Source organism: Bos grunniens, chromosome 19 (assembly GCF_055505025.1).
Source record: "Bos grunniens cultivar Pamir isolate PY7600 chromosome 19, Bosgru_T2T1.0, whole genome shotgun sequence".
NCBI lineage: Eukaryota > Metazoa > Chordata > Mammalia > Artiodactyla > Bovidae > Bos > Bos grunniens.
The window spans coordinates 52,548,951-52,572,319 of NC_141183.1; the positions used below are offsets into that span (position 1 = coordinate 52,548,951).

Below are 23,369 nucleotides of genomic sequence, written 5' to 3' on the forward strand. Positions count from 1 at the left end.
TGAGCAATCATCTTTTAAGTAGAAGAAAATATCTATCACTGTAAAAAGGAAAAAATTTTAAAATTTTGATCATCCCATTTTTCAGGGCTTAACTTTTCTTTACCTGACTCTCTGCTTTTTTGACAAATCATAAACTGGAAACTGCACAGTTGAATGCCGAAAGGAAGAACAAGTACATAAGAGCCACAGTACTTTTTAAAGACATATATAAGTACAACTGAATGAATTTTCACAAAACAAACACATCCATATATACTCAACCAGATCAAGAAGTAGAATGCTACTAACTCCCAAGAAGCACCATTTAGTCTCACTTCTACTCACTAGCCACTGCACCCCCCAAGGTAAGTACTATCCTGACAGTTAACTGATAGTTTTTCCTGCATTTATACTTGATATAAATGACATAATACGTTCATACTTTTGTGAATGGCTTCTTCTACCCGGTTTAGATTTGTGAAATGTAGTCATGCTGTCATAAATTGCTCCTTCTCACTGTTACAAACTGTTTCATTTTTTAAACATACCACAGTTTATTTCTCCATTATACTATCAGTGGGCATTTGGTTAGGTTCTAGATTTGAGCTATTACAAATAATGCTGCTATGAATATTCTGGAGCATATCTTTTAGTGAATATAAGTACACATTTTTGTTGAGTATCTATCAAGGTACTATTTTAATTCTACACAGCTATGGTTAATACATCTACTCCTTATGCAATATGTCCTCAGAATCAAGGACAATGACACCTTTTTTCTAGTCATGATGTTTGGAAGGTAGCCTAAAGCTTTTCAGATGCAAGAAACTACATTTCAAAACATTCTAGTAAGACATTGGCAGCATATTTAGATTTTTATAGATTTCAGACTTTAACTTAGAAGTACATGAAGTTAACTTGATTTTTATATCACTACATTTAATTCCTATTTTAAACTCCCATTCTTCCTAATGGGCAGGAACTTAATCTCAGTGAATGCAGAATGTCCCTCTCCTGCCTTTTCTGGAATTCCTAAATTCCAGAGATGGACATGATGTTGGGGCTTCTAGCTGCCATCTATTCAAGCTGACGTGTTCATTCCTACCTGGGCCCTCCTAGGTATTGAGATGCCTTCCTGCTTCAGACTTCTTTGGGTCTGCTGGCTCTTTTTGCTGACATTAGGCTCTCTCTCAGGCCTATGCCTGATAATCATGTTCAAACTCATGAATAACATTCCTTTGTTCCCATATCCTTTTGGACCCATAAATACTCCATTAGTCCAGAATGGAGTAGGCAGCCTGGAGAGAAGGATGATTAGTAGGAGCACAGAGGATTTTAAGGGCAGTAAAACTACAATATATGATACCATATGGTGGATATGGTATCAGAGAAGGCAATGGCACCCCACTCCAGTACTCTTGCCTGGAAAATCCCATGGATGGAGGAGCCTGGTAGGCTGTAGTCCATGGGGTCGCTAAGAGTCGGACATGACTGAGTTTTTCCCTTTCACTTTTCACTTTCATGCACTGGAGAAGGAAATGGCAACCCACTCCAGTGTTCTTGCCTGGAGAATCCCAGGGACGGGAGCCTGGTGGGCTGCCGTGTATGGGGTCACACAGAGTTGGACACGACTGAAGTGACTTAGCAGCAGCAGCATGGTGGATATAGCAGGCTTCTCATGTGGCTCAGTGGTAAAGAATCCGCCTGCCAATCAGGAGACACAGGAGACATAGGTTCAATCCTTGTGTTAGGAAGATCCCCTGGAGGAGGAAATGGCGACCCAGTATTCTTGCCTGGGAAAAACCATGACAGCGGAGCCTGGTGGGCTACATGCAGACCATAGGGTTGCAAAAAGTCAGACACGACAGGGACGCAGCACACAAACAAGCACGGTGGACACATGTCATTACACATTTGTCTAAACCCATAGAATGTGCAATACCGAGAGTGCATCCTAATGCAAATTATGAAGCCTGGATGATAATGATGTGTCAATATAGGTTCATCAGTTGTAACAAATGTACTACTCTGGTGGGTGATATTGATAATGGGGATGGCTGTGCATATGTTGGGGAGTGAGTGCAGAGGAAATCTCTGTACCTTCCTCTCAATTTTGCTGTGACCCTAAAACTTCTCTAAAGTTAAGTTTATTTTAAAAATAAGAAAAAAACCATATATGAACAAGTAGTCATTGAAACTGTTTGAAAAGATTTATGAACTAAAGTTGATAAAAATTGTTCAACAGGACTTTCTTGGTGGTACAGTGGATAAGAATCTGCCTGCCAATTCAGGGGACACGGGTTCAGTTGCTGGTCTGGGAAGATCTCACATGCTGCAGAGCAATTAAGCCCATGTGCCATAAATACTGAAGCCAACACTCTTTAGGGCCCGCAAGCCACAAGTACCGGGATCGCGTGCTGCAGCTATGGAAACTCATGTGCTGAGAGCCTGTGCTCTGCAATAAGAGAAGCCACAACAATGAGAAGCCCATGCACTGCAATGACGAGTCTCCTCTGCTCACCGCAACTGGAGAAAAGCCCGTGTAGCAAAGGGGACTCAGAGCAATCAAAAATAAACAAACAAATAAATTATTTTTTTAATTATTTAACAATATGTGGTTATGTGTGTGCGTGCGTGTACACACACACACACACGCTCATCCTTTACACAGCTGATAATTCCAAGTGCTACAGTAGTTGAGCAAATATCTGTAATGAAAATTAAGTTTAGTCAATACCTTCAAAATTAAAGACAGTGGACAAGGATATATTTTACAACAAAGGGAATATATCCAATATTTTATAATAACTATACATGGAGTATAACCTTTACAATTATGCATCACTATGCTGTATACTCGGAGAAGGCAATGGCACCCCACTCCAGTACTCTTGCCTGGAAAATCCCATGGATGGAGGAGCCTGGTGGGCTGCAGTCCATAGGGTCGCTAAGAGTTGGACATGACTGAGCGACTTCACTTTCAATTTTCACTTTTCACTTTCATGCATTGGAGAAGGAAATGGCAACCCACTCCAGTGTTCTTGCCTGGAGAATCCCAGGGATGGAGGAGCCTAGTAGGCTGCCGTCTGTGGGGTCGCACAGAGTCGGACACGACTGAAGCGACTTAGCAGCAGCAGCAGCATGCTGTATACTTGATACATATAACATTGTAAATCAACTATACCTCAATCAAAAAATAAAAAATAAAGGCAGCTGGTTGTTTTAATAGTATCAGTGGGAAAGCTTTGATCTAAAAACCCTGGATAGAATTAAGTCATTTTTATTTCACTACTTTCACCTTTTGCCCTGAGATAAGGGAACAAACCCCACAGTTTTATATTTTGCTTCCTATTAACTAATGGAATGCATGCTCATTACAGAACATTCACACTTAAAGAAACATCCAACAAAGAAAATGAAAGTTCCCCCACAAAATTATCTCCCCAGAGATTATCACTACCAGTGATATGGTATAATTTTTTCTGATATTTTTTTCTATCCATATTTGAAATCAGTATCTAGGTTTAAAAAACACAACACCAACTCCAAAAGCTTGGTGAGCAACAGAGAGCTTTATTGCACTGTTCAGAAAAGAAATAACATGAAAATTATATTACAAAATTTCCAAAGTGTTCATTTTATTTTTCCTCCACTTCACAAAACTGCTTTCTCTCTCTCACATGGTCTCTTCCTCCCAATTCATAGTCACCTTTTCATAAACCTCCTTGCTCTTCCCTGTCTTTCATGTTTCCCTTTTCTTTTCTCAAGTAGAGTAGTCTGCAGGCTTTTCTAGTTTGCAGTCAAACTGATCCCATTATTAGGTAATTAGTCAAGTAAATCAAGGACCTTTCTTTCTTAGAAAAATAAGAAGGGCAGGAGTAGCAATGGAAAGTAGTCATAATTTAACCTTCTTTCCTTATCATATATGTGTGGCTTTATTACAGGAACAGTTTTTTTAGTTATTTTAATAAAAATAAGATTATTATACATTCTGCTTAATAATTTCCTTTCTTTCACTTAATATATGTTAAACATCTGTTGATGTCAGTATAAATATATCTACATCATGTTTTATAGTCACTTAGCATTTCATTACATAAGTGTTTCATAATTTATTTGGCCAACCCCCTGTGGTGGGACATTTGGTTATTTCCAAATTTTTGCTGTTTTATGTAATGCTACAATGAATATTCTTGAATAAGTAGAGTAGAAGCCATCTCATCTAACCCTATTGGGACCAGTGGTTGCTTAATCAATTCAAGGAAAATGTAAAAATTGATGCAAAATGTTTCAAATGCTTTATATTAACTTAAGACACATAGTAAATATGTTCTTCTCTAATATTTTGACTATTTGTCAAATTGTCTATTGTCAGGGTCTTTTATTTGGAGAGTGAGTTTCACTGATCACGTATAATTGTATATCATGTGTCTTGCATAAACCATTGCCAAAACATAAGGTTGACAATTTCCCACTTCAGCTTTTTTTCAGCGTAGAGTTCAGTGGACTGTGGGCTTTAGGATGGGAATTAGTGTACACTTAATTAGTGTTAGTGTGTACTTTCAAGACAGAACTACAGTGTTGATTATTCTGGTGAGCTGTTTAAGTTGTTTAAGTGGAACTGATTAACAGCACCTCTACCATATATTTGTAAGATAAATTCTTAGAAGTGAAATTACTGGATCAGAGGGTATATGCACTAGAACCTTATACATACTGTCAAACAGTTCTCCAAAAAGGTTATCATAACTTACATTCTCAAAGATACTGTGTTAGAGTTTTCATTTCTCAGATATCCTCACCAACAGTGGCTATAAAGAGTAGTTTAAATGCAACAATGTTTTTTATTCAGCAATATTTATTAAAATTTCTAGGTGCAAAATTTACTCATGACAGTTGAAACTGTAAAATTCACAAAAGAAAACTGTAATAGACAATGTTTGTATCCCTCGAAATTCATATGCCAAATCTCAACATCCAAAGTGGTATTTAGAAGTGAACCTCTGAGAAGTGACCAGGTGATGAAGGTGAAGCCCTCATAAATGGGATTAGTGCCCTTATGAGACCCCAGACAGCTCCCTTGCCCTTTCTGCCACCTGAGGATACAGTGAGAGACAGCAGTCTGTGAACCAGGAAACAGGTCCCCATCAGATAACAAATTTGCCAGCATCTTGATCTTGGCCTTCACAGACTATAGAAGAATGAGAAATAAATTTCTGTTGTTATCAGCCACGTAGACGTTTCTCTTGTTTTTATGATATTTTTGTTACAGCAGCCCAAACAGATAAAGGAGTAAATCTTTGTGCTCTTAGGTTAGGCAAAATCTTCTTAGATATGATATCAAAACACAAGAGACAAAAGGAAAAACAGATAAATTGGACTTTATAAAAATTAAAAACTTTTGTGACAACTCACAAAAATATGGGGAAAATACTTTTAAATCATATATTTATAATGGATTTGTATCTAGATTATATAAAGAACACCTAAAAGTTGATTTTAAAAAGAAAAAAATAACGCTGTATAAGAATAAGCAAAAGAACTGAATAAACATTTCTTCAAAGAAAATATACAAATGGCCTAAAGCACATGAAAAGATACTCAATATCACTGACCATCAGGCAAATATAAGTCAAAACCACAATAAGATACCACTTCACATTCATTAGGGCAGCTATAACAGAAAGGACAATAATAAGTGTTGGAGATGTGTGGGGAAACTGGAACCCTAATACATTGCTGGTGGGAATGTAAAATGGTACATTCGCTTTGAAAACAGTCTGGTGGTTCCTCAAAATGTTAAATGTATAGTTACCATGCGAACTAAGTCGCTTTGGTCATGTCTGACTCTCTGCAATCCCATGGACTATAGCCTGCCCAGCTTGTCTGTCCTTGGGATTCTTCAGGCAAGAGTAGTGGAGTGGGCTGCCATGCTCTCTTCCAGGGGCTCTTCTGAACCCAGGGATTGAACCCATGTCTCTTACTTCTCCTGCACTTGCAGGCAGGTTCTTTACCTCTAGCACCACCTGGGAAGCCCCAATAGTCACCGTATGATCCATCAATTCCACTTCTAGGCATATTTCCAAGAGAAATGAAAACATGTCCACAAAAAACTTAAAAACAAATGTTCATAGCAGCATTATTCATAGTAGCCAAAAAGCAGAAACAATTCAATTACCCATCATCTGATGACTGAATACATAAAATGCAATATATCCACATAATGTAATATTATTGAACAATAAAAAGGGATGAAATATTGATACATGCTACAACATGGATGAACCCTGAAAACATGCCAAGCCAAAGAAACCAGTCATAAAATATTAAAACCATCACAATACTGTAAAGTAATTATCCTCTAATCAAAATTAATTTTTTAAAAAGATTTTATTTCCTCTATAAAAAAAAGATTATCCATTTTAAGATTCTATTTATACAAAATGTCCAGAATAGGCAAATCCTATAGGACTACAAGGAGATCCAACCAGTCCATTCTAAAGGAGATCAGTCCTGGGTGTTCTTTGGAAGGAATGATGCTAAAGCTGAAATTCCAATTCTTTGGCCACCTCATGCGAAGAGTTGACTCATTGGAAAAGACTCTGATGCTGGGAGGGATTGGGGGCAGGAGGAGAAGGGGACGACAGAGGATGAGATGGCTGGATGGCATCACTGACTCGATGGACGTGAGTCTGAGTCAACTCCAGGAGTTGGTGATGGACAGGGAGGCCTGGCGTGCTGCAATTCATGGGGTCACAAAGAGTTGGACACAACTGAGCGACTTAACTGAACTGAACTGATAGAGATAGAAAGTAGATTAGTAGTTTCCCAGGGCCAGAGTACGGACAAAATGGGAGTGGCAAGTAATGGACATGGGGTTTCCTCCTGAGGGTGGGGAAATGTTCTAAAATTAATTATGATAACAGTTGCACAGCTCTTAATAATGTGATTATACTAAAACCCATTGAATTATACACTTTAAATGGGTCAGTTGTTTGATACATGACTTATACTTAATAAAGCTGTTACATTAAGTGGGGAGGGATAAATTGGGAGATTGGTATTGACATATATACACTGCTATATATAAAACAGATAACTAAGAAGAACATATGTATGGCATATGGAACTCTATTCAATACTCTTTAATGGTCTACATGGAAAAAGAATCTAAAAAAAGAATGGATATATATGGATATATGTATAACTGATTCACTTTGCTATGCACCTGAAACTAACACAACATTGTAAACCAGCTATACGCCAATAAATTTTTTTTTTAAAAACCTTGATTTTATATGTCAAAAAATTATGTCTCACAATGTTCTAGGTGCTATAAATACAGCAGTTGACATCAGTTCAGTTCAGTTGCTCAGTCATGTCTGACTCTTTGCAACCCCATGGATTGCAGCACACCAGGCTTCCCTGTCCATCACCAACTCCTGGAGCTTGCTCAAACTCACGTCCATTGAATCAGTGATGCCTTCCAACCATCTTATCCTTTGTGGTCCCCTTCTCCTCCTACCTTCAATCTTGCCAGCATCAGGGTCTTTTCAAATGAGTCAGCTCTTCACATCAGGTGGCCAAAGTATTGAAGTTTCAGCTTCAGCATCAGTCCTTCCAATGAATATTCAGGACTGATCTCCTTTAGGATGGACTGGTTGGACCTTCTTGCAGTCCAAGGGACTCTCAAGAGTCTTCTCCAACACCACAGTTCAAAAGCATCAGTTCTTTGGTGCTCAGCTTTCTTTATAGTCCAACTCTCATATCAATACAAGACTACTGGAAACATCCATACATGACTCTCACATCCATACTTGCCTACTCTCCACACATCCTATTCTCCACACAGCCAACTCTCCACACATCCAACTCTCACATCCATATGTAACTACTAATCAAACTGACCATATGGACCACAGCCTTGTCTAACTCAAAGAAATTACAAGCCATGCTGTGTAGGGCCACCCAAGATGGACGGGTCATGGTGGAGAGTTCTGACAAAATGTAGTCCACTGGAGAAGGGAATGGCAAACCACTTCAGTATTCTTGCCTTGAGAACCACATGAACAGTGTGAAAAGGCAAAAAGATATGACACTGAAAGATGAACTCCCCAGGTCAGTAGATACCCAATACGTTACTGGAGAACAGTGGAGAAATAACACCAGAAAGCATGAAGAGGTGGAGCCAAAGCAAAAACAACATCCAGTTGTGGATGTGACTGGTGATGGAAGTAAAGTCTAATGCTGTAAAGAATAATATTGCATAGGAACCTGAAATGTTAGGTCCATGAATCAAGGTAAATTGGAAATGGTCAAACAGGAGATGGCAAGAGTGAACACTGACATTTTAGGAATCAGTGAACTAAGATGGACTGGAATGGGCGAATTTAACTCAGATGACCATTATATCCACTACTGTGGGCAAGAATTTCTTTTTTTTTTTTAATATAAATTTATTTATTTTAATTGGAGGTTAATTACTTTACAATATTGTATTGGTTTTATCATACATCAATTTCTTAAAAGAAATGGAGTAGCCCTCAGAGTCAATAAAAGAGTCCAAAATGCAGTACTTGGGTGCAATCTCAAAAATGACAGAATGATCTCTGTTGGTTTCCAGGGCAAACCATTTAATATCACAGTAATCCAAGTCCATGCCCTGACCAGTAATGCTGAAGAAACTGAAGTTGAATGGTTCTATGAAGACCTACAATACCTTCTAGAACTAACACCAAAAAAAGATGTCCTTTTCATCATAAGGAACTAGAATGCAAAAGTAGAAAGTCAAGAGATACCTGGAGTAACAGGCAAGTTTGGCCTTGGAGTACAAAATGAAGCAGGGCAAAGGCTAACAGAGTTTTGCCAAGAGAACGCACTGGTCATAGCAAACACCCTCTTTCAACAACACAAGAGATGACTCTACACATGGACATCACCAGATGGTCAACACCGAAATCAGACTGATTATATTCTTTGCAGTCAACGATGGAGAAGCTCTGTACAGTCAGCAAAAACAAGACTGGGAGCTCACTGTTCAGATCATGAACTCCTTATTGCCAAATTCAGACTTAAATTGAACAAAGTAGGGAAAACCACTAGATTATTCAGGTATGATCTAAATCAAATCCCTTAATGATTATACAGTGGAAGTGAGAAATAGATTCAAGGGATTAGATCTGATAAAGTATCTGAAGAACTATGGACAGAGGTTCATGACATTGTACAGGAGGCAGTGATCAAGACCATCCCCAAGGAAAAGAAATGCAAAAAGGCAAAATGGCTGTCTGAGGAGGCCTTACAAATAGCTGAGAAAAGAAGAGAAGCTAAAGGCAAACAAGAAAAGGAAGGCTATACCTATTTTAATGCAGAGTTCCAAAGAATAGCAAGGAGAGATAAGAAAGCCTTCCTAAGTGATCAATGCAAAGACATAGAGGAAAACAATAGAATGGGAAAGACTCGAGATCTCTTCAAGCAAATTAGATACCAAGGGAACATTTCATGGGCACAATAAAGGACAGAAACGCTATGGACCTAACAGAAGCAGAAGAGATTAAGAAGAGGTGGCAAGAATACACAGAAATATAAAAAGATCTTCCTGACCCAGATAACCGTGATGGTGTGATCACTGAACTACAGCCAGACATCCTGGAATGCAAAGTCAAGTGGGCCTTAGGAAGCATCACTGTGAGCAAAGCTAGTGGAGGCGATGGAATTCTAGTTGAGTTATTTCAAATCCTAAAAGATGATGCTGTTAAAGCTGACATATGTCTTCCATTTATCCTTCCAGATTCACTCTCCATCCTTCTCCATTATGCACTCTGCCCAAAGAGGCTGATCTAACAGACCACATCAAAAGGGTTCTCAGGCTTTGGTTGAGTTTGGCCAACAGCGAACCGAGGCAGGAAATCAGGGTGGGAAGGAAGGTGGGATCATAATATTTGTTCTTTCAGCTCTCTCACTGAGAGGGCACCTTGTGCCTGCTGTGTCTCTACAGTGAAAGTCACTGATCTTCCAAAAGAGGCAACTTTCTATGCTGTCTCTTTTATGTTCTATTAACTACTACAGCAATTCCTCTAGCTTTTATATTTATATGAAAGCCAAAGAACAATCTAGGAACATATCAGAGATGGGGAAAAGACTAAGGATTGTAACCAAAGAAATCAGTTGAGCTTTAACCCATAAAAAAAAAGCACAACTAACATTTTGTGGAACAAAAATTCACAGAAATAAATATTTTAACTGTTACATCTCACAGATAAATTATATCATGCCATGGGTAAAGATTTTAAATAAAGTATTGCCAAGGTAAGAGTCAAAATTCTCTAGCATAAATTCGGTGACAAAGGACTGCTGTACAATCTTTTTAAAAAACTGAATAATCAATTTATTTACTCTAAGAATAGGGTACATAGACTCACAATGTCTTTGTGCATTTGTTTTTCCATCTGAAAAGTAGTAGCGGTTTTGACTTCTTTAAATTCTCATTCGTGGTAACAAATACTTATGCATTCCCAGCTTCTGGCTGATTAGAGTGCCCTCATGTGTGTCTCTGCTGTAATGTTCTAGATTTCTGAGAAAGATAGTAATCTCAGCAGCAATACAATTATAATTTATTTCCCATTTATAATAGCTTCAAGTATCACTCAGCAAATGCTGAAGAGTGTGATTAATCCTACTACAATTCATTATCAAACTTTTCATATGCCAAATTTTATTCTAAAGTAATGAAGTTATTATTTGCCCCAGTTCAAATGTTAATAACTTGAGTTTTTTTCCTAAAAACTTCTAAATTTTTCACTATGATTTTATTATCATACCTTAATGAAAAGCTGTAGCTAATTAAGTTGTCAATTATATATGATAGCCTGACTATACACTTTTGGAGGGTGGACAACAGCTCAAGGAACCAGTTCTAACTCAGTTTTTCCAAATAAAAATTTCCTTGTTTAAATCATTGCAAAGACTACTCAAAAAGACTATATTTGAGGATGCCAACGCCAAAAGAGAATTTCATTTTTTGGAACTGTATATAAAATAAAAAATCTCATAAATCCAACAATATTTTATATGACACTTATCCAACAAGTATTTATTGAGGGCCCCCACTATGTGCCAGGAATGAGATGTCAAACTGAGGAACCTGAATTTACTAAAGTAAAGCAAAAGGGACTGTTTTTTTCTCCTTTTATAAAATGACTTAGTAATAAATGCCTCACCCAAGAGGGTTGCTGTAAAGATCTAATAACATGACATACGTAACCACATATTTTAAAACAGAGAAACGTTGTTAAAATGTTTGCAAGAGAAACCTTGGTGATTCCAAGGACATATTTTAGGCCTTGCCTTGTGTATGGAAGATCTTTGAATGCGAGGCTCTACTACTACTCTAAATTTTTTTAATTAAAAATTTTCTTCAAAGTTTCATGACAGGAGAGAAGGTGGGAAGAGAGAATTGTGTTACCTAAGAAAAGAAGTCTGAACTATTATTTTCCTCATTGCCTCTTACCTTCTTTATCTTAGTCAATCTCAGGCAGGGCATACATTGGCTGCGGATACCAGTTAAATCATGAGGTCAGATTAACTATACTAGATTAGCCAGAATGGAGCAGTTATACTAACCCGGCAGAAGCCAGTGTTACACCTTTCCAAAATCCCTGAAAACACCAGCAAACTCATGACGTTCAAAGGTACGTATTATAGTATATGAGGTGATTATCTGATTCTAGGCCCTGTAGAAAATTGAATAGACCCACAAATCACATATCCCACATATCAGGGACAGATTTCCTCTTCTTGGGCTCTAAAATCACTGCGGATGGTGACTGCAGTCATGAACTTAGACGACGATTGCTTCTTGGAAGGAAAACTATGACAAACCTAGACAGTGCGTTAAAAAGCAGAGACATCACTTTGCCAACAAAAGTCTGTATAGTCAAGGCTATGGTCTTTCCAGTAGTCATGTATGGATGTGAGAGTTGGACCATAAAGAAGGCAACGTGCCGAAGAATTGATGTTTTCAAACTGTGGTATGGAGAAGACTCTTGAGAGTCCCTTGGACAGGAAGGAGATCAAACCAATCAATCCTAAAGGAAGTTAACCCTGAATATTCATTGGAAGGACTGATGCTAAAGCTGAAGCTCCAATACTTTGGCCACCTGATGTAAAGAGCTGACTCATTGGAAAAGACCCTGATGCTGGGAAAGATTGAAGGCAGAAGGAGGAGAGGGCAACAGAGATGGTTGGATGGCATCACTGATTCAATGGACATGAACTTGTGCAAACTCCGGGAGATGGTGAGGGACAGGGAAGTCTGGCGTGCTGCTGTCCTTGGGGTTGCAAAGAGTTGGACATGACTTGGCAACTGAACAACAATGAACAACATATCACAGCCCCCCTTCCTGCTGTCCTCTATCCACTCAGAATCTGACACGGTATTCCAAGAAAAGTTCCATGTCCCACAGTTCTGTCTTCTCCAAGTTCCAATGTAAATTTCCATGGTTTTATGTGACCTATTAATCAGTTATCTCCAACCTTTGCAAGTTTGATGACATACACTTCCTCTCCAATTTTTAAACATCATGGAAATTATTTAACATATCAAAAGTAGATTTAAAAAAGCATAGTGAATCCTCCGCATACCCATCAACCAACTTTAACTACTGTCAACATTTGGGGAACTTCAAGATTAGAATAGCCTAAAGGAGGCAAGAATATACAATGGATTAAAGACAATCTCTTTAACAAGTGGTGCTGGGAAATCTGGTCAACCACTTGTAAAAGAATGAAACTGGACCACTTTCTAACACCATACACAAAAATAAACTCAAAATGGATTAAAGATCTAAACGTAAGACCAGAAACTATAAAACTCCTAGAGGAGAACATAGGCAAAACACTCTCCGACATACATCACAGCAGGATCCTCTATGACCCACCTCCCAGAATATTGGAAATAAAAGCAAAAATAAACACATGGGACCTAATTAACCTTAAAAGCTTCTGCACATCAAAGGAAACTATTAGCAAGGTGAAAAGACAGCCTTCAGAATGGGAGAAAATAATAGCAAATGAAGCAACTGACAAACAACTAATCTCAAAAATATACAAGCAACTCCTACAGCTCAACTCCAGAAAAATAAACGACCCAATCAAAAAATGGGCCAAAGAACTAAATAGACATTTCTCCAAAGAAGACATACAGATGGCTAACAAACACATGAAAAGATGCTCAACATCACTCATTATCAGAGAAATGCAAATCAAAACCACTATGAGGTACCATTTCACACCAGTCAGAATGGCTGCGATCCAAAAGTCTACAGATAATAAATGCTGGAGAGGGTGTGGAGAAAAGGGAACCCTCTTACACTGTTGGTGGGAATGCAAACTAGTACAGCCACTATGGAGAACAGTGTGGAGATTCCTTAAAAAACTGGAAATAGAACTGCCTTATGACCCAGCAATCCCACTGCTGGGCATACACACTGAGGAAACCAGAAGGGAAAGAGACACGTGTACCCCAATGTTCATCGCAGCACTGTTTGTAATAGCCAAGACATGGAAGCAACCTAGATGTCCATCAGCAGATGAATGGATAAGAAAGCTGTGGTACATATACACAATGGAGTATTACTCAGCCATTAAAAAGAATACATTTGAATCAGTTCTAATGAGGTGGATGAAACTGGAGCCTATTATACAGAGTGAAGTAAGCCAGAAGGAAAAACATAAATACAGTATACTAACGCATATATATGGAATTTAGAAAGATGGTAACAATAACCCGGTGTACGAGACAGCAAAAGAGACAATGATGTATAGAACAGTCTTATGGACTCTGTGGAAGAGGGAGAGGGTGGGAAGATTTGGGAGAATGGCAATGAAACATGTAAAATATCATGTAGGAAACGAGTTGCCAGTCCAGGTTCGATGCACAATGCTGGATGCTTGGGGCTGGTGCACTGGGACGACCCAGAGGGATGGTATGGGGAGGGAGGAGGGAGGAGGGTTCGGGATGGGGAACACATGTATACCTGTGGCGGATTCATTTTGATATTTGGCAAAACTAATACAATTATGTAAAGTTTAAAAATAAAATAAAATTAGAAAAAAAAAAAAAAAAAGATTAGAATAGCCTGACAATGGGAGTTCCCTGGTGATCTACTGGTTAGGATTTGGTGTTTTCACTGCCAAGGCCTGGGTTCAATCTCTGATCAAGGAATTGAAATCCTGCTGCACAGTCAAAAAAAGAAAAAAAAACAGCATGAGAGTGGGTGGTGATTAGAAAACCAAACAGAATTTTTGAAACAAAAATATAATATTTAAAAGTATAAAATCAATGGAAAGATTGAACAGCTGAATAATTAGTGATCTATAAGACAGTCCCAAGGAAGTTACCTAGAATATACCATTGTGGTGGTGGTTGTGGTTTAGTCGCTAAGTTATGTCTGACTCTTGCAACCCCCATGGGCTGTAACCCACCAGGCTCCTTTGTCCATGGGATTTCCCAGGCAAGAATACTGGAGTGGGTTGCCGTTTCCTTCTTCAGGGGATCTTCCCAACCCAAGGATCAAACACAAGTCTCCTGCATTGCTGGCAGATTCTTTACCAACTGAGCCACCAGGGAAGCCCCAAATATACCATAGAGACAAAGAAATGGAAAGATGAAAGAGAAATTATGGGTCATAGATGATAAAGTGCAAAGGTCCAATGTGCATCTGGCACCAGAAGGGGAAAATGGACAGAACAGAGGAGAGGTCATGTTCAAAAAATTATGACTGAGAATCTTCTAGAATTGATGAAATTCAAATCCTGACTTTGAAGAAACTAAATGAATCCCACTCTAAATAAAAAGAAATCCATGCCAAGACACATCATTGTAAAACCAAAGGTAAGAAAAAAAAAAACAAAGGTAAGAAAAAGATCCTAAATCAGCTAGAGAAAAATACAGCAATAACAGGACATTTCTCAATGGCAATAATAGAAGCCAGAAGACAGTGGAATAATGTCTTTAAGGTCTGAGAAGAAAATAACTGTCAACCTAGAATTATGTCATCAAAAACTACCTCAAAAAAGATCCTGAAGTAATAATATTTTCAGAGAGACTGTGGAAGATACCCTCAACTAGGAGGTCAATTACCCTAAAGGTAATTCTTGAAGTTTTTAGGGAGAAATTCTAAGGCACTGGGCTTTGTAAAAGTTGTGAAAATGCATAGATTGAGAACACAAAAAGACTAAGGGCACACTGGCTCCCACCACAACTACTACCAACCTCATCTTAACTTTTCAATTCTGGGACATTTTGGTTACACTGGAGGTGTATGCTTTACTTTTGCAGATTTCAGGGGAAGGGAACACTTCTGCTCCATCTCCTCATGCTACTGACCCCAAAAGACCTTTCTGGGCCCATAAGCTCTTAGGAGGAGTGGTTAACATGACTGGTCAGAATTCAAGGCATTGACTGGGCCTTATCTGCATCTTCTTCATGACTCAGGTCTCTATTTTTTTCTGCCTCTTACTGAAGTTTCTTTGGGTCTCCTCTGAAACAACTAGTTTTGGAGAAAGAAGAAATAGCTGACATATCTCCATAGAGAAAGTTATTATATTCTCATCCTTGCATGTAGCTCCCTAAAGTTCCTCAGTCTGGGACACCAAAGGGACAAGGGGACCCAGGCATCCTCGGTTTCTGAATTAATAACATTAAAATACCTCAGACCTCATATGTGTCCTCTAATATAGATGCTCATCCCTACTCTAAGGTAATGAAGATTAGCTGCTGTCCCTGGGGAAAGGACAAGCGGCTTCTCTGCCAAATTCAAACACAGGAGAAATAATCTTTGCTGGAAGAAAAACACTGATTTCACAGGGAATTAAAGGTTAATCATCTTGGTGAAATCACCCAGCTCTCTAAAGAGGCTGAATATTTACTGTATTAGAATAGAAACAGGACAAATGTCAAAAAGAAATCTGGACCCAAATACACACTGAATTCAGTATATGATAAAAGTTAGCATTCCAGATCAGTGGGAGAAAGATGACTTATTCAATAAATGTAATGAGACAACTGGTTAGACTTTTTTAAAGCTGAATCATTACTTTATGCCAAAATAAAGTCCATATGTATCAAAATTTAAAGATAAAATATGAAAGCATAAAAATACTGAGGGGAACATGGATGAATATTTTTATAATCTTGGAGTGGAAAAGGCCTTTTCAAGCATGTGTTACCAAATTCAGATTGTATAAAGAAAAAAATTTTATACATTTTGGCTGCATAAAAATAAAAACTTAGACCTTTCAAAATGACATGAAAATACTACTTAAAAAAAGATATATCATCTTCTTGAGTAAGGATTAAAATCATAAAGATGTCAATTATTCCCAAATTAGTAACTGAACCAGAATATATTTATTTTTAACTAACATATGCATACAAATCCAGTCAGAATATACTGACTTTACATCAATAATGTACTGATTGATATATTGATTTTACTGGACAATAACACTAACATTCATGTGGAAGAATACATGAGACTAATCAAGAGTATTTGGTAAAGAACACCAGTGAAGGGAGATACGTCTTATCACAATTCAACTTAAAATGAAGCCATAGTAAATAAAACAGTATATTATTGGCACAGGAATAGAAAAATAGATCAGTAGAAAGTATGGAGAGTCCAAAATTGATTAAACTATATAGGAGAATCTTATCAAAGAATCGAGATGGTTTTACATATTATACGGTGCTGGAATAATTGAGTATATATTTGGAAGAAAATAAACCTATTTCTTCTGGCAGAAACTGATAGCTGTGATACAAATTCCATTCAGAACCCTGATTTTATTTAGGCTAGAAGTGTGTTCAGTCAACTATTCACCTCCCTCAGTTCAGTTCAGTTCAGAGTCAGTCGTGTCCGATTCTTTGCAACCCCATGTACTACAGCACACCAGGCTTCCCTGTCCATCACCAACTCCCAGAGCTTACTCAAACTCATGTCCATTGAGTCAGTGATGCCATCCAACCATCTCATCCTCTGTCACCTCCTTCTCCTCCCACCTTCAATCTTTCCCAGCATCAGGGTCTTTTCCAGTGAGTCAGCTCTTCACATCACATGGCTAAAGTATTGGAGTTTCAGCTTCTGCATCAGTCCTTCTAAAGAATATTCAGGACTGATTTCCTTTAGGATTGACTGGTCGGATTTCTTTGCAGTGCAAGGAACTCTCAATAGTCTTCTCTAGCACCTTATTTCAAAAGCATCATATCTTCGACACTCAGCTTTCTTTATGGTCCAACTCTCACATCCATACATGACACTGGAAAAACCATAGCTTTGACTAGATGGACCCTTGTCAGCAAAAAATGTCTGCTTTTTAATATGCTGTCTAGGTTTGTCATAGCTTTTCTTAAAAGGAGCACGTGTCTTTTAATTTCATGGCTGCAGTCACCATCTGCAGTGATTTTGGAGCCCCCAAAAATAAAGTCTGCCACTGCTTCCATTGTTTTCCCATCTATTGCCCTGAAGTGATGGGACTGATTGCCATGATCTTCATTTTTTGAATGCTGAGTTTTAAGCCACTTTTTCACTCTCCTCTTTCAATTTCATCAAGAGGCTCTTTAGTTCCTCTCCGCTTTCTGCCATAAGTGTGGAGACATCTGCATATCTGAGGTTATTGATATTTCTCCAGCCAGTCTTGATTTCAGCTTGTGTTTTTCATCCAGCCTGGCATTTCACATGATGTACTCTGCATATAAGTTAAATAAACAGGGTGACAATATACAGTCTTGACGTACTTCTTTCCCAATTTGGAACCAGTCCATTGTTCCATGTCCGGTTCTAGCTGTTGCTTCTTGACCTGCATATAGATTTCTCAGGAGGCAGGTAATGTGGTCTGGTATTCCCATCTCTTGAAGAATTTTCTGCAGTTTGTTGTGATCCACACAGTCAAAGGCTTTGACATAGTCAATAAAGCAGAAGTAGAGGTTTTTTTTAAGAATTCCCTTGCTTTTTCTATGATCCAATGGATGCTGGCAATTTGATCTCTGGTTCCTCTGCCTTTTCTAAATCAGCTTGAACATCTGGAAGTTCTCTGTCCACATACTGTTGAAACCTACCTTGGAGAATTTTGATCATTACTTTGCTAGCATGTGAGAAGAGTGCAATTGTGCGGTATTTGAACATTCCTTGGCATTGCCTTTCTTTGGGATTGGAATGAATACTGACCTTTTCCAGTCCTGTGGCCACTGCTGAGTTTTCAAAATTTAATGGCATATTGAGTGCAGCACTTTCACAGCATCATATTTTAGGATTTGAAATAGCTCAGCTGGAATTCTATCACCTCCACTAGCTTTGTTCATAGTAATGCTTCCTAAGGCCCACTTGACTTCACATTCCAGGATGTCTGGCTCTAGGTGAGTGATCACACCATGGTGGTTATATGAGTCTTAAGATCTTTTTTGTATAGCTCTTCTGTGTATTCTTGCTACCTCTTCTTAGTATCTTCTGCTTCTGTTAGGTCCATAGCATTTCTATCCTTTATTGTGCCGATTTTTGCATGAAATGTTCCCTTGGTATCTCTAATTTGCTTGATGAGATCTCTAGTCTTTCCCATTCTATTGCTTTTCTGTTTCTGATCACTTAGGAAGGCTTTCTTATTGTTCTTTGATGTTCTTTGGAACTCTGCATTCAGATGGATATATCTTTCCCTTTCTCCTTTGCCTTTTGCTTCTCTTCTTTTCTCAGGTATATGTAAGGCCTTCTCAGCCAACCATTTGGCCTCTTTGCATTTCTTTTTCTTGGTGATGGTTTCGATCACCACGTCCTGTACAATGGGCTTCCCTCATAGCTCAGTTGGTAAAGAATCCGCCTGCAATGCAGGAGACCCCAGTTCAATTTCTGGGTCGGGAAGATCCACTGGAGAATGGATAGGCTACCCACTCCAGTATTCTTGGGCTTCCCTTGTGGCTCAGCTGCTAAGGAATGTGCCTGCAATGAGGGAGACCTGGGCTCAATCCCTGGGTTGGGAAGATCGCCTGGAGAAGGGAAAGGCTACCCACTCCAGTATTCTGGCCTGGAGAGTTCCATGGACTGTATAGTCCATGGAGTCACAAAGAGAATGTCATGAACCTCTGTCCATAGTTCTTCAGGTACTTTGTCTTATCAGCAAGCTTGCCTTGAGAACCCCACGAACAGTATGAAAAGGCAAAAAAATATGACACTGAAAGATGAACTCCCCAGGTCAGTAGGTGCCCAATATGCTACTGGAGAAGAGTGGAGAAGTAGCTCCAGAAAGAATGAAGAGGTGGAGCCAAAGCGAAAGCAACACCCAGTTGTGGATGTGACTGGTGATGGAAGTAAAGTCCAATGCTGTAAAGAACAATATTGCATAGGAACTGGAATGTTAGGTTCATGAATCAACGTAAATCGTAAGTGGTCAAACAGGAGATGGCAAGAGTGAACATTGACATTTTAGGAATCAGTGAACTAATTCACAGAGTTGTTCTAATTCACAGAATTAAATCCACAGAATGGGTGAATTTAATTCAGATGACCATTATATCTACTATTGTGGGCAAGAATCCCTTAAAAGAAATGGAGTAGCCATCATAGTCAAAAAAAGAGTCCGAAATGCAGTACTTGGGTGCAATCTCAAAAATGACAGAATGAACTCTGTTCGTTTTTAAGGGAAACCATTCAATATCACAGTAATCTGAGACTATGCCCCAACCACTAATGCCAAAGAAGCTGAAGTTGAATGGTTCTATGATGACCTGCAATACTTCTAGAACTAACACCAAAAAAAGATGTCCTTTTCATCACAGGGGTCTGGAATGCAAAAGTAGAAAGTCAATAGATACCTGGAGTAACAGGCAAGTTTGGCCTTGGAGTACAAAATGAAGCAGGGCAAAGGCTAACAGAGTTTTGCCAAGAGAACACACTGGCCATGGCAAACACCCTCTTCCAACAACACAAGAGATGACTCTACACATGGACATCACCAGATGGTCAATACTGAAATTAAATTGATTATATTCTTTGCAGCCAAAGATGGAGACGCTCCATATAGTTGGCTAAAACAAAACCGGGATCTGACTGTGGCTCTGACCATGAACTCCTTATTGTAAAATTCAGACTTAAATTGAAGAAAGTAGGGAAAACCACTAGACCATTCAGGTATGACCTAAATTACTGAGACATAATTAGAAATCTAATGGGTAGAACTTCCAGGAAAGCTATTGTTTTTTGATTTAAAAAAAAAAAAAAAGAATTTGCCTCTTACCCTTTTCCCTGAAAAATTCTTCCTGTCTATTACATAAATGTGATGCTTAGAGTATAGAAACTGTATTACATGAGAAAGAAAATAATAATCTAAAGACTGTCGAACTGAAAGTGAGAAGCAGCCTAGTTCTTTGATGGCATGGTAGAGTCACACACCAGTACTGACTTCTTACTTCCATTCTTTATGTCACATTAAAAAAAACCCTATCTGATGAAGACATTTTAGCAAGGATTGTACTATGCATAGTTGAATGAAAATTCTGTTAACTCAGCACCTATATCATATCACATACAAAGATGAACTTCAAATGACTTAGGTATCTACATAAAAAATGATAAAAATATGGAGGTGTGTGGGGGAGACTTTAATTAAGAAGAACCACTGGTGCACCCTCATGGAAAACCGTATGGAGGTTCCTCAAAAAACTAAAAATAGAATTACCATATGATCCCATAATCCCACTCCCAGGCATATATCCAAAACTATAATTCAAAAAGATACCTACGCCCCTATGTTTACAACAGCCCTATTCATAATAGCCAAGACATGGCAACTACCTAAATGTCCACTGACAGATGAATGGATAAAGAAGATGTGATACATATACATATATGTATACACACACGTACACAAACAGGAATATTAACTATGAAAAGAATGAAATAATCCCATTTGCAGCAATCTAGATGGAATGGGATATTATCGCACTAAGTGAAGTAAGTCAGAGAGAGAGAAAAAAAATACCATATGATATCATTTACATATGGAATCTAAAACTATGACACAAATAAACCTATCTACGAAGCAGAAACAGACTCACAAACATAGAGAACAGACCTGTGGTTGCCAAGCGAGGTGGGAGAGGGGTGGAGGGGGAGTTTGGGGTTAGCAGATGCACACTATAGAGTGGATAAGCAACAAGGTTCCACGCTATAGCACAGGAAGCTATATTAAATATTCTGAGATAAACTATAATGGAAAAGGATATTTTTAAATGTATATATATGTATAATTGAATCACTCTGCTGTATAGCAAAAATTAACACAACACTGTAAATCAACTACACATCAATAAAAAAAACTTAAGACATTAAAATAGATTACCAGGGGCAGGGGAGAAGAATCGAATTAAGTTTTTTCTATCATGAAAGCATAAATAAAATCAAAACAAACAATAGACTGGGAAAATATTTATATTACTAACATATGAGTTACAGTCCCAAGCATTCAAAAAGCTTCTACAGACTAATTAGAAACAAATGACCAGTAGAAAAAATGGAAAAGAATACAATAGGCAAGGTGCAAAAGAAGAAATTCAAACATTCAATAAAAATATGAAAAAATGCTCAGCCTCACTAGTCAGGAAATGCAAATAAAAACAAAAATAAGTTATCATTTATCACTGATTTCCAAAAACCATAAAGTGTGATAATATCTGGTACTGAGTAAAGGAAACTCATACATGCTGGTAGGAATATAAACTGCTTCAACAAACTTGGAAAATATTTGAGCAAACAGTCTCAGTTTTAAGGAATCTATCCTACAGAAATAAAGGCCTCAAAATGCAAGATAAATACATTGATGACATTGGATATCTCTTATCATGGTTATCATATCATGGTAACTGTCTTTAATTTATTCATGATTCCTGGTATGCTTGTCCTTTTTGCAGTGTGATTTGGTATTCCTTCCACTGACATGACTGAAGCGACTTAGCAGCAGCAGCCACTGAGAGTTAAAGTCTACTTCTCTACTTCTTGAATCCTGGACTTGGTGACTTTCTTCCACCAATGGGATGGTACAACTGTGGCACAAACAGAAGTTTGAATACAATTGCAGGATTTCCCTCATGGCTCAGTGGTGAAGAATCCACCTGCTAATGCAGGAGATGGGGGTTTGATCCTTGGTCCAGGAGGATCCTGTATCCCATGGAGCCTAAGCCAAACTAAGCCCAGCAACTATTGAGCCTGTGCTCCAGAGCCTGGGAGCTGCAACTACTGAGCCCATGTGCTGCAACTTCTGAAGCCAGAGCACCCTGAAGACTATGCTCTCCAACAAGAGAAGCCACCGCAATGAGAAGCCTGCTCCCCACAGCTAGAGAGTGGCCCCCACTCACTGCAACTACAGAAAAAGGCTGAGCAGCAAACAACATCCAGCACAGCCATAAATAAATAAATAAAATTATTTTAAAATGTTAAAAAATGTTTTAAAAAGTAATTACATATTGGAGCTTGCTCTTTCTTGCAGATAGGAACAGCCTCCTGGAGGATGAGAGATTATGTGGAGAAGACCCTGGAAACCATCCTAGCTGAGACCCCAGATATGTGAGTGAGGTCATTCTAAACCCTCCAGTTCCAGCTAAGCTGGCCCAGATGAGAACTGACGAGCCAACTCTCAGAATTCTAAGAAATAATAAATACTGTGGTTTTAAGTCACTAATTTAGATGACTTGCTTCACAGAAAAATAAATATTTGATACAGTAGTGAAAAAACAAAATGAGCTACAAAACTTTGGATGTAATCAATGGAGAAAGATGAGTCAATTGCTTCACATCCCTGTTACCGACTATTATGCAATTATTAAAGTGTTAGAATCTTCATCTATTACTTCAGAGCAACCCTGCCCAATAGAGAGGTAATGTGAGCCACATGTGTAATTTTAAGCTTTTATAGCTATATTAAAAGGAGATAGACAAAATTTTAATAATCTATTTATTTAACCCAATATACCCCAAATATTATCATTGTATGTGTAATCAATAAAAATTATTTGTTAGATATTTCACATTCTTTTTTTAAACTAACTCTTAGAAAACTGGCATGTATTTCATACTTCAGCACAATTTAATTCTGACTAGCTACATTTCAAGTGTTCAATAGCTATGTGTGGCTAGTGATTACCACAGACTCAAATGTTTGAGTCTCTCCACAGCTACCTCCTCAATTCCTTTTTAAGAGAAAAGACATATAAGTATACATCAGTATGCAGAATGGGATGGAAGGATGTAACCCAAATTGTTAAAATTGCTTTGCCAGCCAATTGAGGTTGGAAGAAAAAGTGGATTATATCTCTTTATACATTCTTATATTGTTTAGCTTCATTATAA

The 23,369-nt window shown here is 38.2% G+C and overlaps 1 protein-coding gene across 1 annotated transcript in view; it reads right to left on the minus strand.

Annotated features, from left to right (window-relative positions):
* Nucleotides 1-3,532: 3,532 nt before the first annotated feature.
* Nucleotides 3,533-23,369, minus strand: part of LOC147352657 (uncharacterized) — a 48,317-nt gene continuing 28,480 nt past the window's right edge. Inside the window, exon 5 of the mRNA XM_086361034.1 lies at nucleotides 3,533-5,170. The gene's annotated coding sequence lies outside the window, so the exon portion shown is untranslated. The remainder of the gene's footprint in view (nucleotides 5,171-23,369) is intronic.